The sequence below is a fragment of the Ailuropoda melanoleuca genome, chromosome 9, assembly GCF_002007445.2.
Source record: "Ailuropoda melanoleuca isolate Jingjing chromosome 9, ASM200744v2, whole genome shotgun sequence".
Taxonomy (NCBI): Eukaryota; Metazoa; Chordata; class Mammalia; order Carnivora; family Ursidae; genus Ailuropoda; species Ailuropoda melanoleuca.
This window is the reverse complement of record NC_048226.1, coordinates 47,422,867-47,436,311: the sequence shown is the minus strand read 5'-3', so window position 1 is coordinate 47,436,311 and position 13,445 is coordinate 47,422,867. Positions and strand designations below refer to the sequence as shown.

General features: G+C 34.5%; 1 protein-coding gene across 3 annotated transcripts in view; it reads right to left on the bottom strand.

Annotated features, from left to right (window-relative positions):
* Window positions 1-13,445, bottom strand: part of HNF4G (hepatocyte nuclear factor 4 gamma) — a 121,650-nt gene that overhangs the window by 61,641 nt on the left and 46,564 nt on the right. The window contains exon 3 of one of the 3 annotated variants that reach the window (XM_034668863.1): window positions 13,001-13,055. The exons of the other annotated variants lie outside the window; for them this stretch is intronic. The gene's annotated coding sequence lies outside the window, so the exon portion shown is untranslated. The remainder of the gene's footprint in view (window positions 1-13,000; window positions 13,056-13,445) is intronic. 3 annotated transcript variants of the gene reach the window in all.

Here is a 13,445-nt window from a genome sequence, read left to right as displayed (position 1 = left end):
CACACTGAAACAGATGGATTTAACAGATGTATTCAGGACATTCCATCTTAAACAGCAGAATACACATTCTTTTCAAGTGCACATGGAATATTCTCCAGAACAGATCACATATTAGCCCACAAAACAAGCCTCAAAAAATTAAAAAAGACTGAAGTCCTACTACCATGCATCTTTTCTGACCACAATGCTATGAAACAAAGTCAACCACAAGAAAAAATCTGGAAAGACCACAAATACATGGAGGTTAAATAATATGCTACTAAACAATGAATGGGTCAACCAGGAAATTAAAGAAGAAATTTAAAAAGTACATGTAAACATATGAAAATGAAAATGAAAACACAATGGTCCAAAACCTTTGGGATGCAGCAAAAGCGGTTGTCAAGAGGGGAGTTCATAGCAATGCAGACCTAACTCAAGAAGCAAGAATAATCTCAAGTAAACAACATAACCTTACACCTAAAGGAGCTAGAAAAAGAACAACAAACAAAACCTAAAACCAGCAGAAGGAAGGAAATATTAAAGATTAGAGCAGAAATAAATGGTATAGAAACTAAAAAAACAATAGAACAGATCAATGAGTCCAGGGGCTGGTTCTTTGAAAAAATTCAATAAAATTGATAAACCTTTAGCCAGACTTACCAAGAAAAAGAGAAAGGACTCAAATAAATAAAATCACAAATGAGAGAGAAGAAATAATAACCAATATCACAAAAATACAAACAATTTTAAGAGAACATGATGAAAAACTGTATGCCAACAAACTGGACAACCTAGCAAAAATGGATAACTTCCTAGAAACATATAAATAACCAAAACTGCAATGGGAAGAAATAGAAAATTTGAAAAGACCGATAACTGCAAAGAAACTGAATTAGTAATCAAAAAACTCCCAAAAAACAAAAGTCCAGGATCAGATGGCTTCACAGGCAAATTCTACCAAAGATTTGAAGAAGGGTTGATACCTATTCTTCTCTAACTATTCCAAAATATAGAAAAAAGAAGGAAAACTTTCAAATTCATTCAATGAGGAAAGCATTTCCCCGATATAAAAATGAGATAAACACACCACTAAAAAGGAGAGCTTTTTGCTCTCTTGAATATAGTGCAAAAATCCTCAACAAAATACTAGCAAAAAGATTCTAATAATACATTAAAAAAATCATTCACCATGATCAAGTGAGATTTATTCTTGGGTTGTAAGAGTGATTTAGTATTTGCAAATCCATCTACAGGATATATCACAATAACAGAAAGGATAAAGAGCCATATGATCATTTCAACAGAAACAGAAAAAGCATTTGACAAAATACAACATCCATTCATGATAAAGACCCTCAACAAAGTAAGTTTAGAGGGAACATATCACAATATAATAAAGGCCACCTATGAAAAACCCATAGCTAACATCATCCTTAATGGGGAAAAAGTGAGGGCATTCGCCCTAAAGTCAGGAACAAAACAAGGATGTCCATGCTGACCACTTTTATTCAACATACTACTCGAAGTCCTAGCCTCAGCAATCAGACAACAAAAAGAAATAAAAGACATCCAAACTGGTAAGGAAGAAGTAAAACTTTCACTATTTGCAGATGACATACTATATATAGAAAACCCCAAAGACTGCACCAAAAAAATGCTAGAACTAATAAATAAATTCAGGAAAAGTCTCAGGATACAAAATCAATGTACAGAAATCTGTTGCATTTCTGCACACCGATAACAAAACAGCAGAAAGAGAAATTAAGCAAACAATCCAATTTACATTTGCACCCAAAACAATTAAGTTACCTTGGAGTAAACACAACCAATGAGGTCAAAGACCTGTATTTTGAACAGTATAAAACACTAAAGAAAGAAGTTGAAACTAACACAAAGAAATGGAAAAACATTCCATGCTCAGGGATTGGAAGAACAAATATTGTTAAAATGTTTATAATACACAAAGCAATCTAGACATTTAATGCAATCCCTATCAAAACACCAACAGCATTTTTCACAGAACTAGTACAATCCTAAAATTTGTATGGAACCACAAAAGACTCCAAATAGTCAAAGCAATTTTAAAACCAAACCAAAGCTGGAGGCATCACAATTCTAGACTTCAATTTATATTACAAAGCTGTAGTAATCAAAACAGTATGGTACTGGCACAAAAATAGACATGTAGGTCAATAGAACAGAATAGAAAACACATGAGTAAACTCAAAATTATATGGTCAAGTAATCTTCAAGAAAGCAGGAAAGAATATCCAAGGGGAAAAAGTCTCTTCAACAAATGGTGTTAGGAAAACTGAACAGCAACATGGCAAAAGTAAGAAACAGGACCACTTTCTCACACTATGCACAAAATAATTCAAATGGATTGAAGACCTAAATGTGAGACCTGAAACCATCAAAATCCTAGAAGAGAACACAAGCAGTAATTTCTTTGACATCAGCCATAGCAACTAGATAAGTCTTATGAGATAAGGGAAACAAAAGCAAAAATCAACTATTGGAACTACATCAAAATAAAAAGCTCTGCACAGGGAAAAAAACAATCACCAAAACTAAAAGGCACCCTATGGAATGGAAGGAAATATCTGCAAAAGGGTTAGTATCCAAAATATATAAAGAATTTAAACAACTCAACACTCAAAAAATGAATAATCCAATTAAAAAGAGACAGAAGACATGAACAGACATTTCTCCAAAGAAAACATACAGATGGCCAACAGACACATGAAAAAATGCTCAACGTCACCCCTCATCAGGGAAACGCAAATCAAAACTACAACAGGACAATCTTACACCTGTAAGAATAGCTAAAATCAACAATACAAGAAACAACAGGTGTTGGCAAGGATGTGGAGAAAAAAGGAACCCTCTTACACTTTTGGTGGAAATGCAAACTGGTACAGCCACTGTGGAAAACAGAGTGGAGGCTTCTTAAAAGTTTAAAAAATAGAACTACTCTATGATCCAGCAATCACACTACTGGGTATTTACCAAAAAAATACAAAAACACTAATTCAAAAGGATATATGCACACCAATGTTTACAGCAGCATTATTTACAATAGCCACATTATGGAAACAGCCCAAGTGTCCATCGACTGATGAATGGATAAAGAAGTGAGGCATAAATCTATATCTACATATCTATACATGCACACACACATACATAAACATACATAAACATACATACAACAGAGTATTATTTAGCCATAAAAGGGATGAAATCTTGCCATTTGCAGTGACATGGATGGAGCTAGAGAGTATTACACTAAGTGAAATAAGTAAGTAGAAGAAAGACAATTATCATAATGATTTCACTCCCATGTGGAATTTAAGAAACAAAACCAATGACAAAGTGAAAAAAGAATTTAAGAGAGACAAACCAAGAAACAGACTCTTTTTTTTAGAAGATTTTATTTGAGAGAGAGTGCGCACAAGCTTTGGAGTGGGGAGACAGAGGGAGAAGCAGTTTCCCCACCGAGCAGGAAGCCCGATGAGGAACTCGATCCCACCTGAGCCGAAGACAGATGCTTAACCGACTGAGCCACCCAAGAAACAGGTGTCCAAGAAACAGACTTTTTTTTTTTAAGATTATATTTACTTATTTGATGGAGAGAGAAAGCAAGCAAGCACAAGCAGAAGGAGAGGGAGAAGCAGACTCCCCGCTGAGCAGGGACCCCCCCGATGCGGGGCTCAATCCTAGGACCCTGGGATCATGACCTGTCCCGAAGGCAGATGCGTAACCAACGGAGCCACCCAGGCTCCCCAAAAGACTCTTGATAATAGAGAACAAACTGATGGTACCAGAGGGGAGGTGGTTGGGGGAAGGGGTTAAATAGGTGATGAGAGTAAGGAGTGTACTTGTGATGAGCACGGGGTGTTGTGTGGAAGTGTTGAATCACTACACTGTACACCTGAAACTAATGATACACTGTATAATAACAAACTGGAATTAAAATAAAAACTGAAAAAATAATAAACTGTAAAAGAAAAAACCCGTGAGCATTTTCCCATGTGATTAAAAAACACTATTTGTAATGCGGGCTTAATGCTTATCATGAAGATGTATAATAATATACTTAACCATTCTCCTATTTAATAATTTGATTTGTTTCTAATAATTTCTATTTTAAGAAATGCTGAGATTAACAATTCGTATTTACTTGAGATTTTTGTCCGATAATGATATGTTGGGTCAAAGAGAAAAATGTCAGTTTTGGTAAAATTCTAATTCATTGAAAGAGTAAAAGATCTACATTCTGAAAGCTGCCATCCGCTGGCTTCTTGAACCTTAGCCTTTATTTACCTTACTTTTGAATCTTTAATAGTGTCTGTAATAACACTACTAATACTGATGCCACTACTAAGACTAGGGTAGTTATAATCCAATGAGGTATTTCATATGAAAGTGTCATCTGCATAGAAAATTGTGTTAAGTTGGTTATTCTTGTTATCAATGCTGTTAGTTATTATTGACCAAGTATACTAACATACGGAAATAGTTCTAAGCAACTATTAGTACTTATTAAGATGTTAGGCTGTTTAGTCCTGCAATGGATGCTATTATGATAAATCTTCAAGGAAAATATATGTACATACTTAGTTTAAAAAAATAGTACCTACTTTCTATTTAAATATTAGCTTTCTCCTTGGGTTTAAAGAGAGTAGACTTATCACTGAGTAAGCTCAGCTTTAACTCAATGATACTGAACTTCAATGAAAAGTTGCACAGACTGTTTACTTTTTCAGGGAGAGAAGAGAGAGGAGTAACTGAACAATTTACACTGTGAGACCCTTGGTGAGATGCAGGGGGCAGTGTAACAAAGGCTGAGGAAGGAAATGGCAGCCTGGCAAGTCTGCACAGGGAGGGGCCCCGCACCAGGGGGAGTTTCCGCTGGGAAAACAGGTGGATCATCTCTGCCTACCTAGTTAACAGGACTATTAAAAAGAAAAGGTACTGGGTAGCGCAGAGAACTCTGAACCATCAAAAACTACTGTGCTGGAAAGAAAATGCGAACTTCTCTTGGCTGATTTATTAAATAAAATCAAGAGAGATTTTATTCAAACTATTTGAAATAAATGAATACATACTTTAATAAATCATCACTGATTTTTCAATAAATATAATCAATTTTATACTTATTTTAATAAAGTGCAAGGTGATAAACAACTGGTGATTTCCTCATAACAGGAAAGCTGTCATCTTATCATAAATACATCATTTCATATTTTATTTTGTTTGTGCATGTTAAGTCCATAGGTCATTGAGTTCAGAGGTGTTCAAGCATCCCTCCTTAATGCCCAGGTGAATACTTGGTTATTTAGTCATAAACAGAATAACACGTTAGAGTAAAATTTTAACTAGAATATGAAAGCTTAATTGGGAATTACTTCAAACAGGACACAATAATAAAACACCAGTATAAATCTGATATAAACACTATTATCACTGTTATATAGAGAATTAAAATATGAGTGCTTAAAATTTTATTTGGATAATTTAAAATTAAAACTGTTGTGGTAAGAACAAGTAAAGTGTGATCAGCAGCAGAGCAATATTTAAAAGAATATAAAAGAATACTTGTCAGTATTCTGGTATATCCTAGTTTACTTACTGAGTACTAAAATTGCTCAGGAAAAGCAACAAAAAGAAACCCAGTCTCTAATAGAAATTATCTCCTTCGAGATTAACGGACGCTTGCACTAAAAACCCTTCTCAATTTCCAGGTGAGACTTTTCTTCTAGGCAACTGGCCAATCCATCTGCCTCTTACTTAACCATGGTAAAACTGTGAAACGTTCCTTCTCGTTCTGGAAGGTATTTACATTGTACTGCAGAGCATTAAGTAGGGGACACTGAGGTGAAGAGCAAAATATTTCACCTTTGAAGATGACCCACTTACAATTTTATCATTTTGAGGATATTGTCATATTGCTCTTGACAGTCAAGCTTGCACTAGTTTTTATCAGTATCATTTTACTCAGACCTATACAAAAAAGCTATCTGAACATTCCCAGTAATATACACTAAATTTTGTTGTTGAACAAAGGTATAGCTAAATCGATTGTGTTCATGTTAAGGAATGAAGACATGCATGCTTGTGCAGTCCAGAGCTGTACATAATTGGCCATCACACATTTCTTGTTGTTATTCTGGCATTATTTGGTTTTTATTTTTTAATGTAAATTTCCAAAAGCTAGAACTTTCATAAGACATTCTAGCATACATTTTGTTTTACTGAAACACAATTTGGTAATATTGATCTTAATTTCCCTGCGGAGAGTCTCCAGGAAGCCCATTAAGGCTCTGACCCCTCCTGATGACACACGTGCTCTCCAGAGAGTGCCCTATCACTGCATCATTATCTTTTATTCATCCCCATACCCTTGCTGCCCCTGCAGGAATTGGAGATGGCAACTCTTCAAAGACATAAACACCATGATAGAATGAAGAACAGGTAAGTGTCTCATAAAGAAATATGCTAACATACTGTTACTGAAATTCCAAGGAAGAAGAGGTTTTTCCCTGGCTTATTAAGTCGATTCATCACAGAGATGGCCATAGAGTTGGACCTTGAAAAACAACTGAACTGCAACTGGTAAAAATGGGTAGATGAGTATCCCATGAAAAGTTGGGGGTATAAAGCACTGGTAATTTGTGTGTCTAACTCTAGTACAGGAATTAGAAAAGAAGAAATGGATCATAAAGTGTTAAAGGTGGAAGGATTTCCAGATGTAATCCAGTCTAGGAGCTTTTCAAATCTTCACTTTATGGAAGTATCTTTTAAACAAAGAAGCATGCAACCAAGAGGTAAAATACGAAGTCAGAATTATGTGGGAAACGAAAGCACTCCCGATCTGTTGGACTTGGCTGAGCACAGTTTGAAAGTCAACAACCTCATTCCAACCTCTGGTGAGAGAATGAGACCCAGAGAAATGATGTTACTCCCTCAAGGTCATTATTAGGGTTAGAGACCAAGCGTCCTCTACTTACTCTGCAGTAGTATGTGTAAATGCTATGGATTACCTCAGCTATTTTCGGGCAAGGTTCAAGAAATAAGGTAAAATATTTGCTGATATCACACTTAGATATGAAGAAATTAATAGTGAACAGTTTCTTAACCTCCATCTGAGTTTTGTTTTATTTTAAATGCTATCTTTATTATTCACTCTTAGTTTCCCTGACGAAAAATGTTTTAATGTTAAACTGAAAATCATATAGAAGACCTATATTTGCATATTAAAGTGCAGTCATGTTGTAGGATTTTGCTAAAGCTGCCGGCTTTGCTCTCTCTGACAACATGGTTCCATCATGGCTGGACATGTACAGTCAAAATGTGTCCTGTTCAAAAAAGTAAAGGTTATTTTCCCCAGGTTTGGATTTAATTCACTGCACATGGTAGGTATTTTCCAGTTTGTGTTACTAATTCTTGATAAACTGTTAAAACTATTTTGATTAACAAAATAATTACTTTACATATAACATAAACAAGCTAAATATTACCTATTAGGCAATTAAGCATACATTCAATAAAAAATTCTTAAATTGCTCAGGATTTTTTTTCAAAAACAAAATTCTTACCTAAGCACCAAAAAATATCTAAACATCAGGGATTGAAAAAGTATATTTTTCAATTTTTTCAGCTTATGGTAAAATGCCCCTTTATGTCCACACCCATAGTAGTTAAACAAATATAGAATATTGTTATATTACCTCTTGTTATCTAGTTTCTAATAAACAAAATGTTCATTCAGCAAATAGGTACTCACAGAGCATAGCAATTTCTTTACACAAAACACACAAATACACACACATACACCAAAAAAACCATTAAAAACAAGCGACAGAACTTCATTAATGACATAGCCCGATATTATTTTCTAGACTGATTTTATGTCTGAGTATTTACTGTGCGGTGAATAAGCTATTGGCTCTAAAGACAGTCTCCGAGAAAGTTCAAATCCTGGCTCTACCACTTACCACAAAAAAATTATTTTTGCCTCAATTTCCTTATGTGTAAAAATGAAATAATATTTCATATATAACTGAGAAGTAAGTATGTTAATACATGGGAATCATTTAGTATTGTAACTGACATTTGTAAAATACTCAGTGTGAGTTATTATTAGTCTGAAACTATAAAAGAAATGAAGGATTCACACATTTCTGTTTTCAAAAGCAGAAGAAAATCCAGATATTCCATATGGATTATAAAACTAAAAAAAAAAGTTGTAGATTTTTAAAATTCTTAAGATATGCAAGAAATAAAAGATTTAACTTGCACGAAATGTAGCCCTCCTCCACCCACCCCTTGTTGGTATATATATATATATATATACACTGCTGTCAAAGGCAATCATTTGCCTTCATTCATGAGCAAAACTAGGAGAATAATCTAAGAGGCAAACCTATCTCTGAGAAAGGGTTGTAGCTTGGGTAGGACAATTCAGAGAGTTGCATTTGAAAGGACAGTACTGTGCTCACCACGTAGGAGGGGCCAATTCTGAGCCAGGCATTTTGTGAGGCCCTTTTCTCATTTAATCCTAGCCAGATCCTACACTAAAATGTGTTATTGTCCTCAGTTTTATAGATGAGAAAACTGAAACTCAAAAGGTTCAGTAACTTGAGCAGGGACACGCACCACTGACAAGACCAAGATTCCATCCTAAATTTATCTTTTTTTTTAAAGATTTTATTTATTTATTTGACAGAGATAGAGACAGTCAGCGAGAGAGGGAGCACAAGCAGGGGGAGTGGGAGAGGAAAAAGTAGGTTCATAGCGGAGAAGCCTGATGTGGGGCTCGATCCCATAACGCCGGGATCACGCCCTGAGCCGAAGGCAGACGCTTAACCGCTGTGCCAACCAGGCACCCCCCAACCTAAATTTATCTGATACCAAATGCATTCTCAGGTCACCACGTCACATATGAGGACTCCAGATAACAAGCCACTTTATTTAGTTTTTAGAGTGGGCTCCCTTAGCTACTCTGTTCCCAGACTCAACATCTAGTTCTTACTCTGCCATAAATTTTACTATCTTCACTGAGAGAAAAATATTTGTTAAAAAAAAAATCCACTCTACAAGGCTTGGATTTTGAAATCTATAGAATGACAAGTGTTAGGACTTCAGAAATGCCTGTGGAAGTATTATTAGAGCTCTCATACACAGGAGTTCCCTTAAACGGTTTTTATCCGCTGTCTCCAGAATTATTTGAATTTCAAAATCATTTGAATTCATGTAAGGTCATAAATCATAAGAATTTGTTTTCATAATTTTTTACAATGGTGTAAACGGTAACACAAAGAAATGCAAGATCTAGTAGAATAATTAACACTAGATTTTGGTTTTATTTAACTTGGACATAAATCCTATTTAGAATATTTATATACTTAGAAAATAGGTGTTTCTTGCTTAGATATCCTTTGACGTTACACTCCAAATTTGGTCACCAGAATTAACTGTTCTCAACTGTTATAAAGAAACTTGAAGGATTTAATTCTAAATATACAGGATGCAATTGACAATAATACTTTTCATTCTCCATGGTGTGATTTTAATAAATATTTTAGCACTAAAAGTCCATGACTCAAAAATTAACCTAAGAATCCTTTCAGAATTTCATAGCAGGCTTTGACCACAGGGAACACATTCATGTATCAAGTCAAACGGTTTCCTTTTTAACTTTAGGATAATCTAAAAAAACCCAAAATATTTAAGATACCTGAAGCTAAACTGGCAAATGCCTCTATTTCACATGGCAAACTTTAGTAGCGGTGTTATCAGTAAAAATGACAAGATGCTGACAAAACAAGTAGAATAAGGAAGTTACTTAATTCTAAAGCTAAATATTAAGTCTTTAGTTTTATATTGAAATAGGTAAGTAATCCAAAATATCAACTACTACATTAAGTGAAACTTTTATGCTTAATTTTCAAACCAGATCTATTCATGATATTAGTAATGTTAATACTTTGGTCAGGGGCATTTACTTCTCATTCTTCAAGTCTTTTTCTGTGGAACTGGAGCTATCTCTTTACCTCACACCATTGATTTATTTACCTAGCCCTAGAAGAGGTGAGGGACTTACCTGGTTGGCAAATTTGGAAAGACTAAACTGGGATGATGCATAGCTCCATTTAGGCCTGCAATTTCCCATAGAAGGTTACAAAGAAAGAAATTCTCAAAAAAATGACATGAATAAATTACATGAATATATACAAATTACATGAATAAATTACAGTATATGCAACAGTAAAACAAAAATGAATTTTAAAATTTGTGCTTCATTATATATTATTTCCTCACAAATGCTAAACCACATAACCCTATTAATTTTGCCAGTAAGTTCAGCAAGTGTAAAAGCAACATAAGCCTGATATTGAAGTTGATGGTAAGGCATATACTTAATCTCAGAAGTTCAACAATTTGCATTGGAAATTGAAAGTAAATTAGAAAGTCATAAACAAATTGCCACTTATGAACACTTAACATATATTTTAGTTCCTTCTCTATAATAAAAAATTTTATTTCTGTGGTTTACTGTAAATGAAAAATAAGACTGGGAACTGAGCATTTTCTTCTTGGCACTTTAAAATAAAAACAATAAATAAATAAAATCTCATTGAAGCTGTAGATTTCTAGTGCTCATCAATATAACTGACCCAAGGGCCATTACTGGCTCATAAAATAAGAAAGCTCAATAAAATAATCATAAACTCACATGTTTATTTAGTTCTGAGACTTAAGTGATAGACCTTTGTACCTGACCATGCCTAGAGACAGTTTCATTACACACATACACACACACACACACACACACACACACACACACACACACTCATGCTCTCTTAATTATATAAACTCACGTACACATGTTTATGGGACATCTATAATGCCATCATATCTTTCCCTCAGTAAACAACAGGGGCATTATTTAGTTTCCTTTTCTAAACAAATAAATCAAGCAATGGCTTTTTATTTAAATTATAATTATTTATAATTCTTGTCCTCTAAATTTCCTCTGAATGGCAGATAAACTGAACCAAATCAAAAAAAGGAAAAAAAAAGACTTGACTAATGTGAACATATTTTAATACTCTATATTTCTAGCTTTCTGAACTTGTTTTATCATTATCAAATTCATTTTAAGTAATTTTTAAGAACAGAGAATCCAAAAGTTTCATACAATACTCTTCTTTCTAAATTCCTAACTTACCCATAAATGGAGAATGCTCAAAACTTTGTAATTTCCCAAGTAGCAGTAATGTCCTAGACAAATTTGGGGTGAGTAAAGCATATGCTTCCTACACAGCAAAGAAAATGTTTTTACACACTTAAAAAATGTCTCTTGTTAGTAACACAAATTAGTAGAGTAATACCATATGCCTGATTAGAATAGTTGTCCCTGGTCAATCTTCAACTTACAGAAAGCAGTGTTTATTCATACTTTAAGTTTCTATTGCCTACAATCAGTTGCCCTCTCATTCCATCTGGTATTTCAGAAGGTAATTCTCTTCCTTTCAAGGTTATCTCTTTAGCTAGAATTTTGATGTCTTCTCTAGATTCATTTCTAGTCATGNAGCAGTGTTTATTCACACTTTAAGTTTCTATTGCCTACAATCAGTTGCCCTCTCATTCCATCTGGTATTTCAGAAGGGAATTCTCTTCCTTTCAAGGTTATCTCTTTAGCTAGAATTTTGATGTCTTCTCTAGATTCATTTCTAGTCATGTCTAAGGGTGTTCTCTATTGACTCTCCCTACTTGACCCTAAAGAGATTCTCACCTTCTTCCCATTTTAACAAAAACCTTCTCTTGACTCTATTCCAACTTCTTTTCCTTTAATTTTTTCCCCTCAGTTCTAAAAAACTGTTTGCTATTTGGGCTCTATATCAACATCACCCACTCACTTTTTTTTAACCTCATTCTGCCCCAGTCATGCCAAGAAACTTTTTCTCTACTAGTTGTCACCCTTCAAGGCCACAACTTCTCATTCTGTGATTATCTCTTTTGCATAGTCCTCTATCTGGTCTCCCCAGTTCCAATCAAATTTTACCATTCCTGATGAATTAATCTTTCTAAAGTATAGTTTGGTTGAATCTTTCTGGTGTGGAGTGTAGAGACAGTGAAAGGCAAAAAGGATCCCCAATGATTCTTCAATAGCTAAAGAACCATGTAGATTCCTCTTCCTCTGGATAAACTTTATCTTGATTTCACTCTTCTTTTCACCTCTGATTTAGCAAAACTGTTGAAGTTACTATTCTGCCACAAAACATTTATATGCCTGCCTCCAACTTCAATATTCCCTCTATTTTTCAAACATTTTTAATCATGACCTAAAGTGAGACATAAATTGTGACCAAGTATACACACAATTAAACATATGTATTGTATATCAGTATCACGTATAAATCCAAACAATTTTCATGACATAATGACACTCTGTACTTTTTACATGTAGATCATGATCCACTAAACTTATTTCATCACCCAATAATGAAGAGCAACCCAGTTTAAACACCCTGCTCTAAATTATCTAAATCCCTGAACTTTTTCCAAGTTTGATTGAATTATATACTTCATTACACCATTCATTCATTTCATTCAAAAGAGCAAGTAATAATGTCTTGTGGGAAGTCAGGCATTTCTGTCTGCACTGGGAGTAAAATGACAATGAGCAAACAAGTCCCTGCCCTCATGGAGTTTGCAGAGTCCATCCCAAAAGACAATGATCATCCATNTTTGCAGAGTCCATCCCAAAAGACAATGATCATCCATGTTCCTCTCTTCTTGAAGTATTTACCTATTCTATCCATTTCATAGTTATATCATGCTACTTAACATTTCTTCAACTTTTTAACCTAAACACCATCTCCACAAATAGAGACTCCTTCAAGAGAGGAATCTTAATTATATGCATTTGCACTCTGTACTTTCACTTGGTAAGGGGAACAGTAAGGTAAGGTAAAAACACAAGGAGTTCTAGCCTTAGCTCACCACATACCAGCTTTGCAAGTTTAGGTCAGTCACTCAACTTCTCTGAAGTTCAGTTTCGTCATCTGAAAAATGAAGGGGTTGGGCTATATCAGTGGTTTTCAAATTCTACTGCAAAAAGTTTTCAGGATTCAAGGGAGGTTCTAAAGCATGAAAAGAAGGGTCTTCACTCAAAAGAGGGGCATAGGGACTTGGATCCCCTTCTCCTTCCTCAACTGCAGCTTATAGTTTTGTTTGGAAAAAAAGGGGAAAGTCTCGATGCTAAAACATGTAAGTATTCAATCTCAAGATTTTGCAATCATGTACTTCACCTTCTCTGCCATACAAGTTGAAGTGGAGGAAGAAGAATAAGGTAGGAAGAAATGAGGTAAGAAAGAAGGAGGAAGGAAGACAAATTAGTTTTTAATAGACTTTATACACTACTATATTTCAAAAACTGTGTTAGGAACAGTATA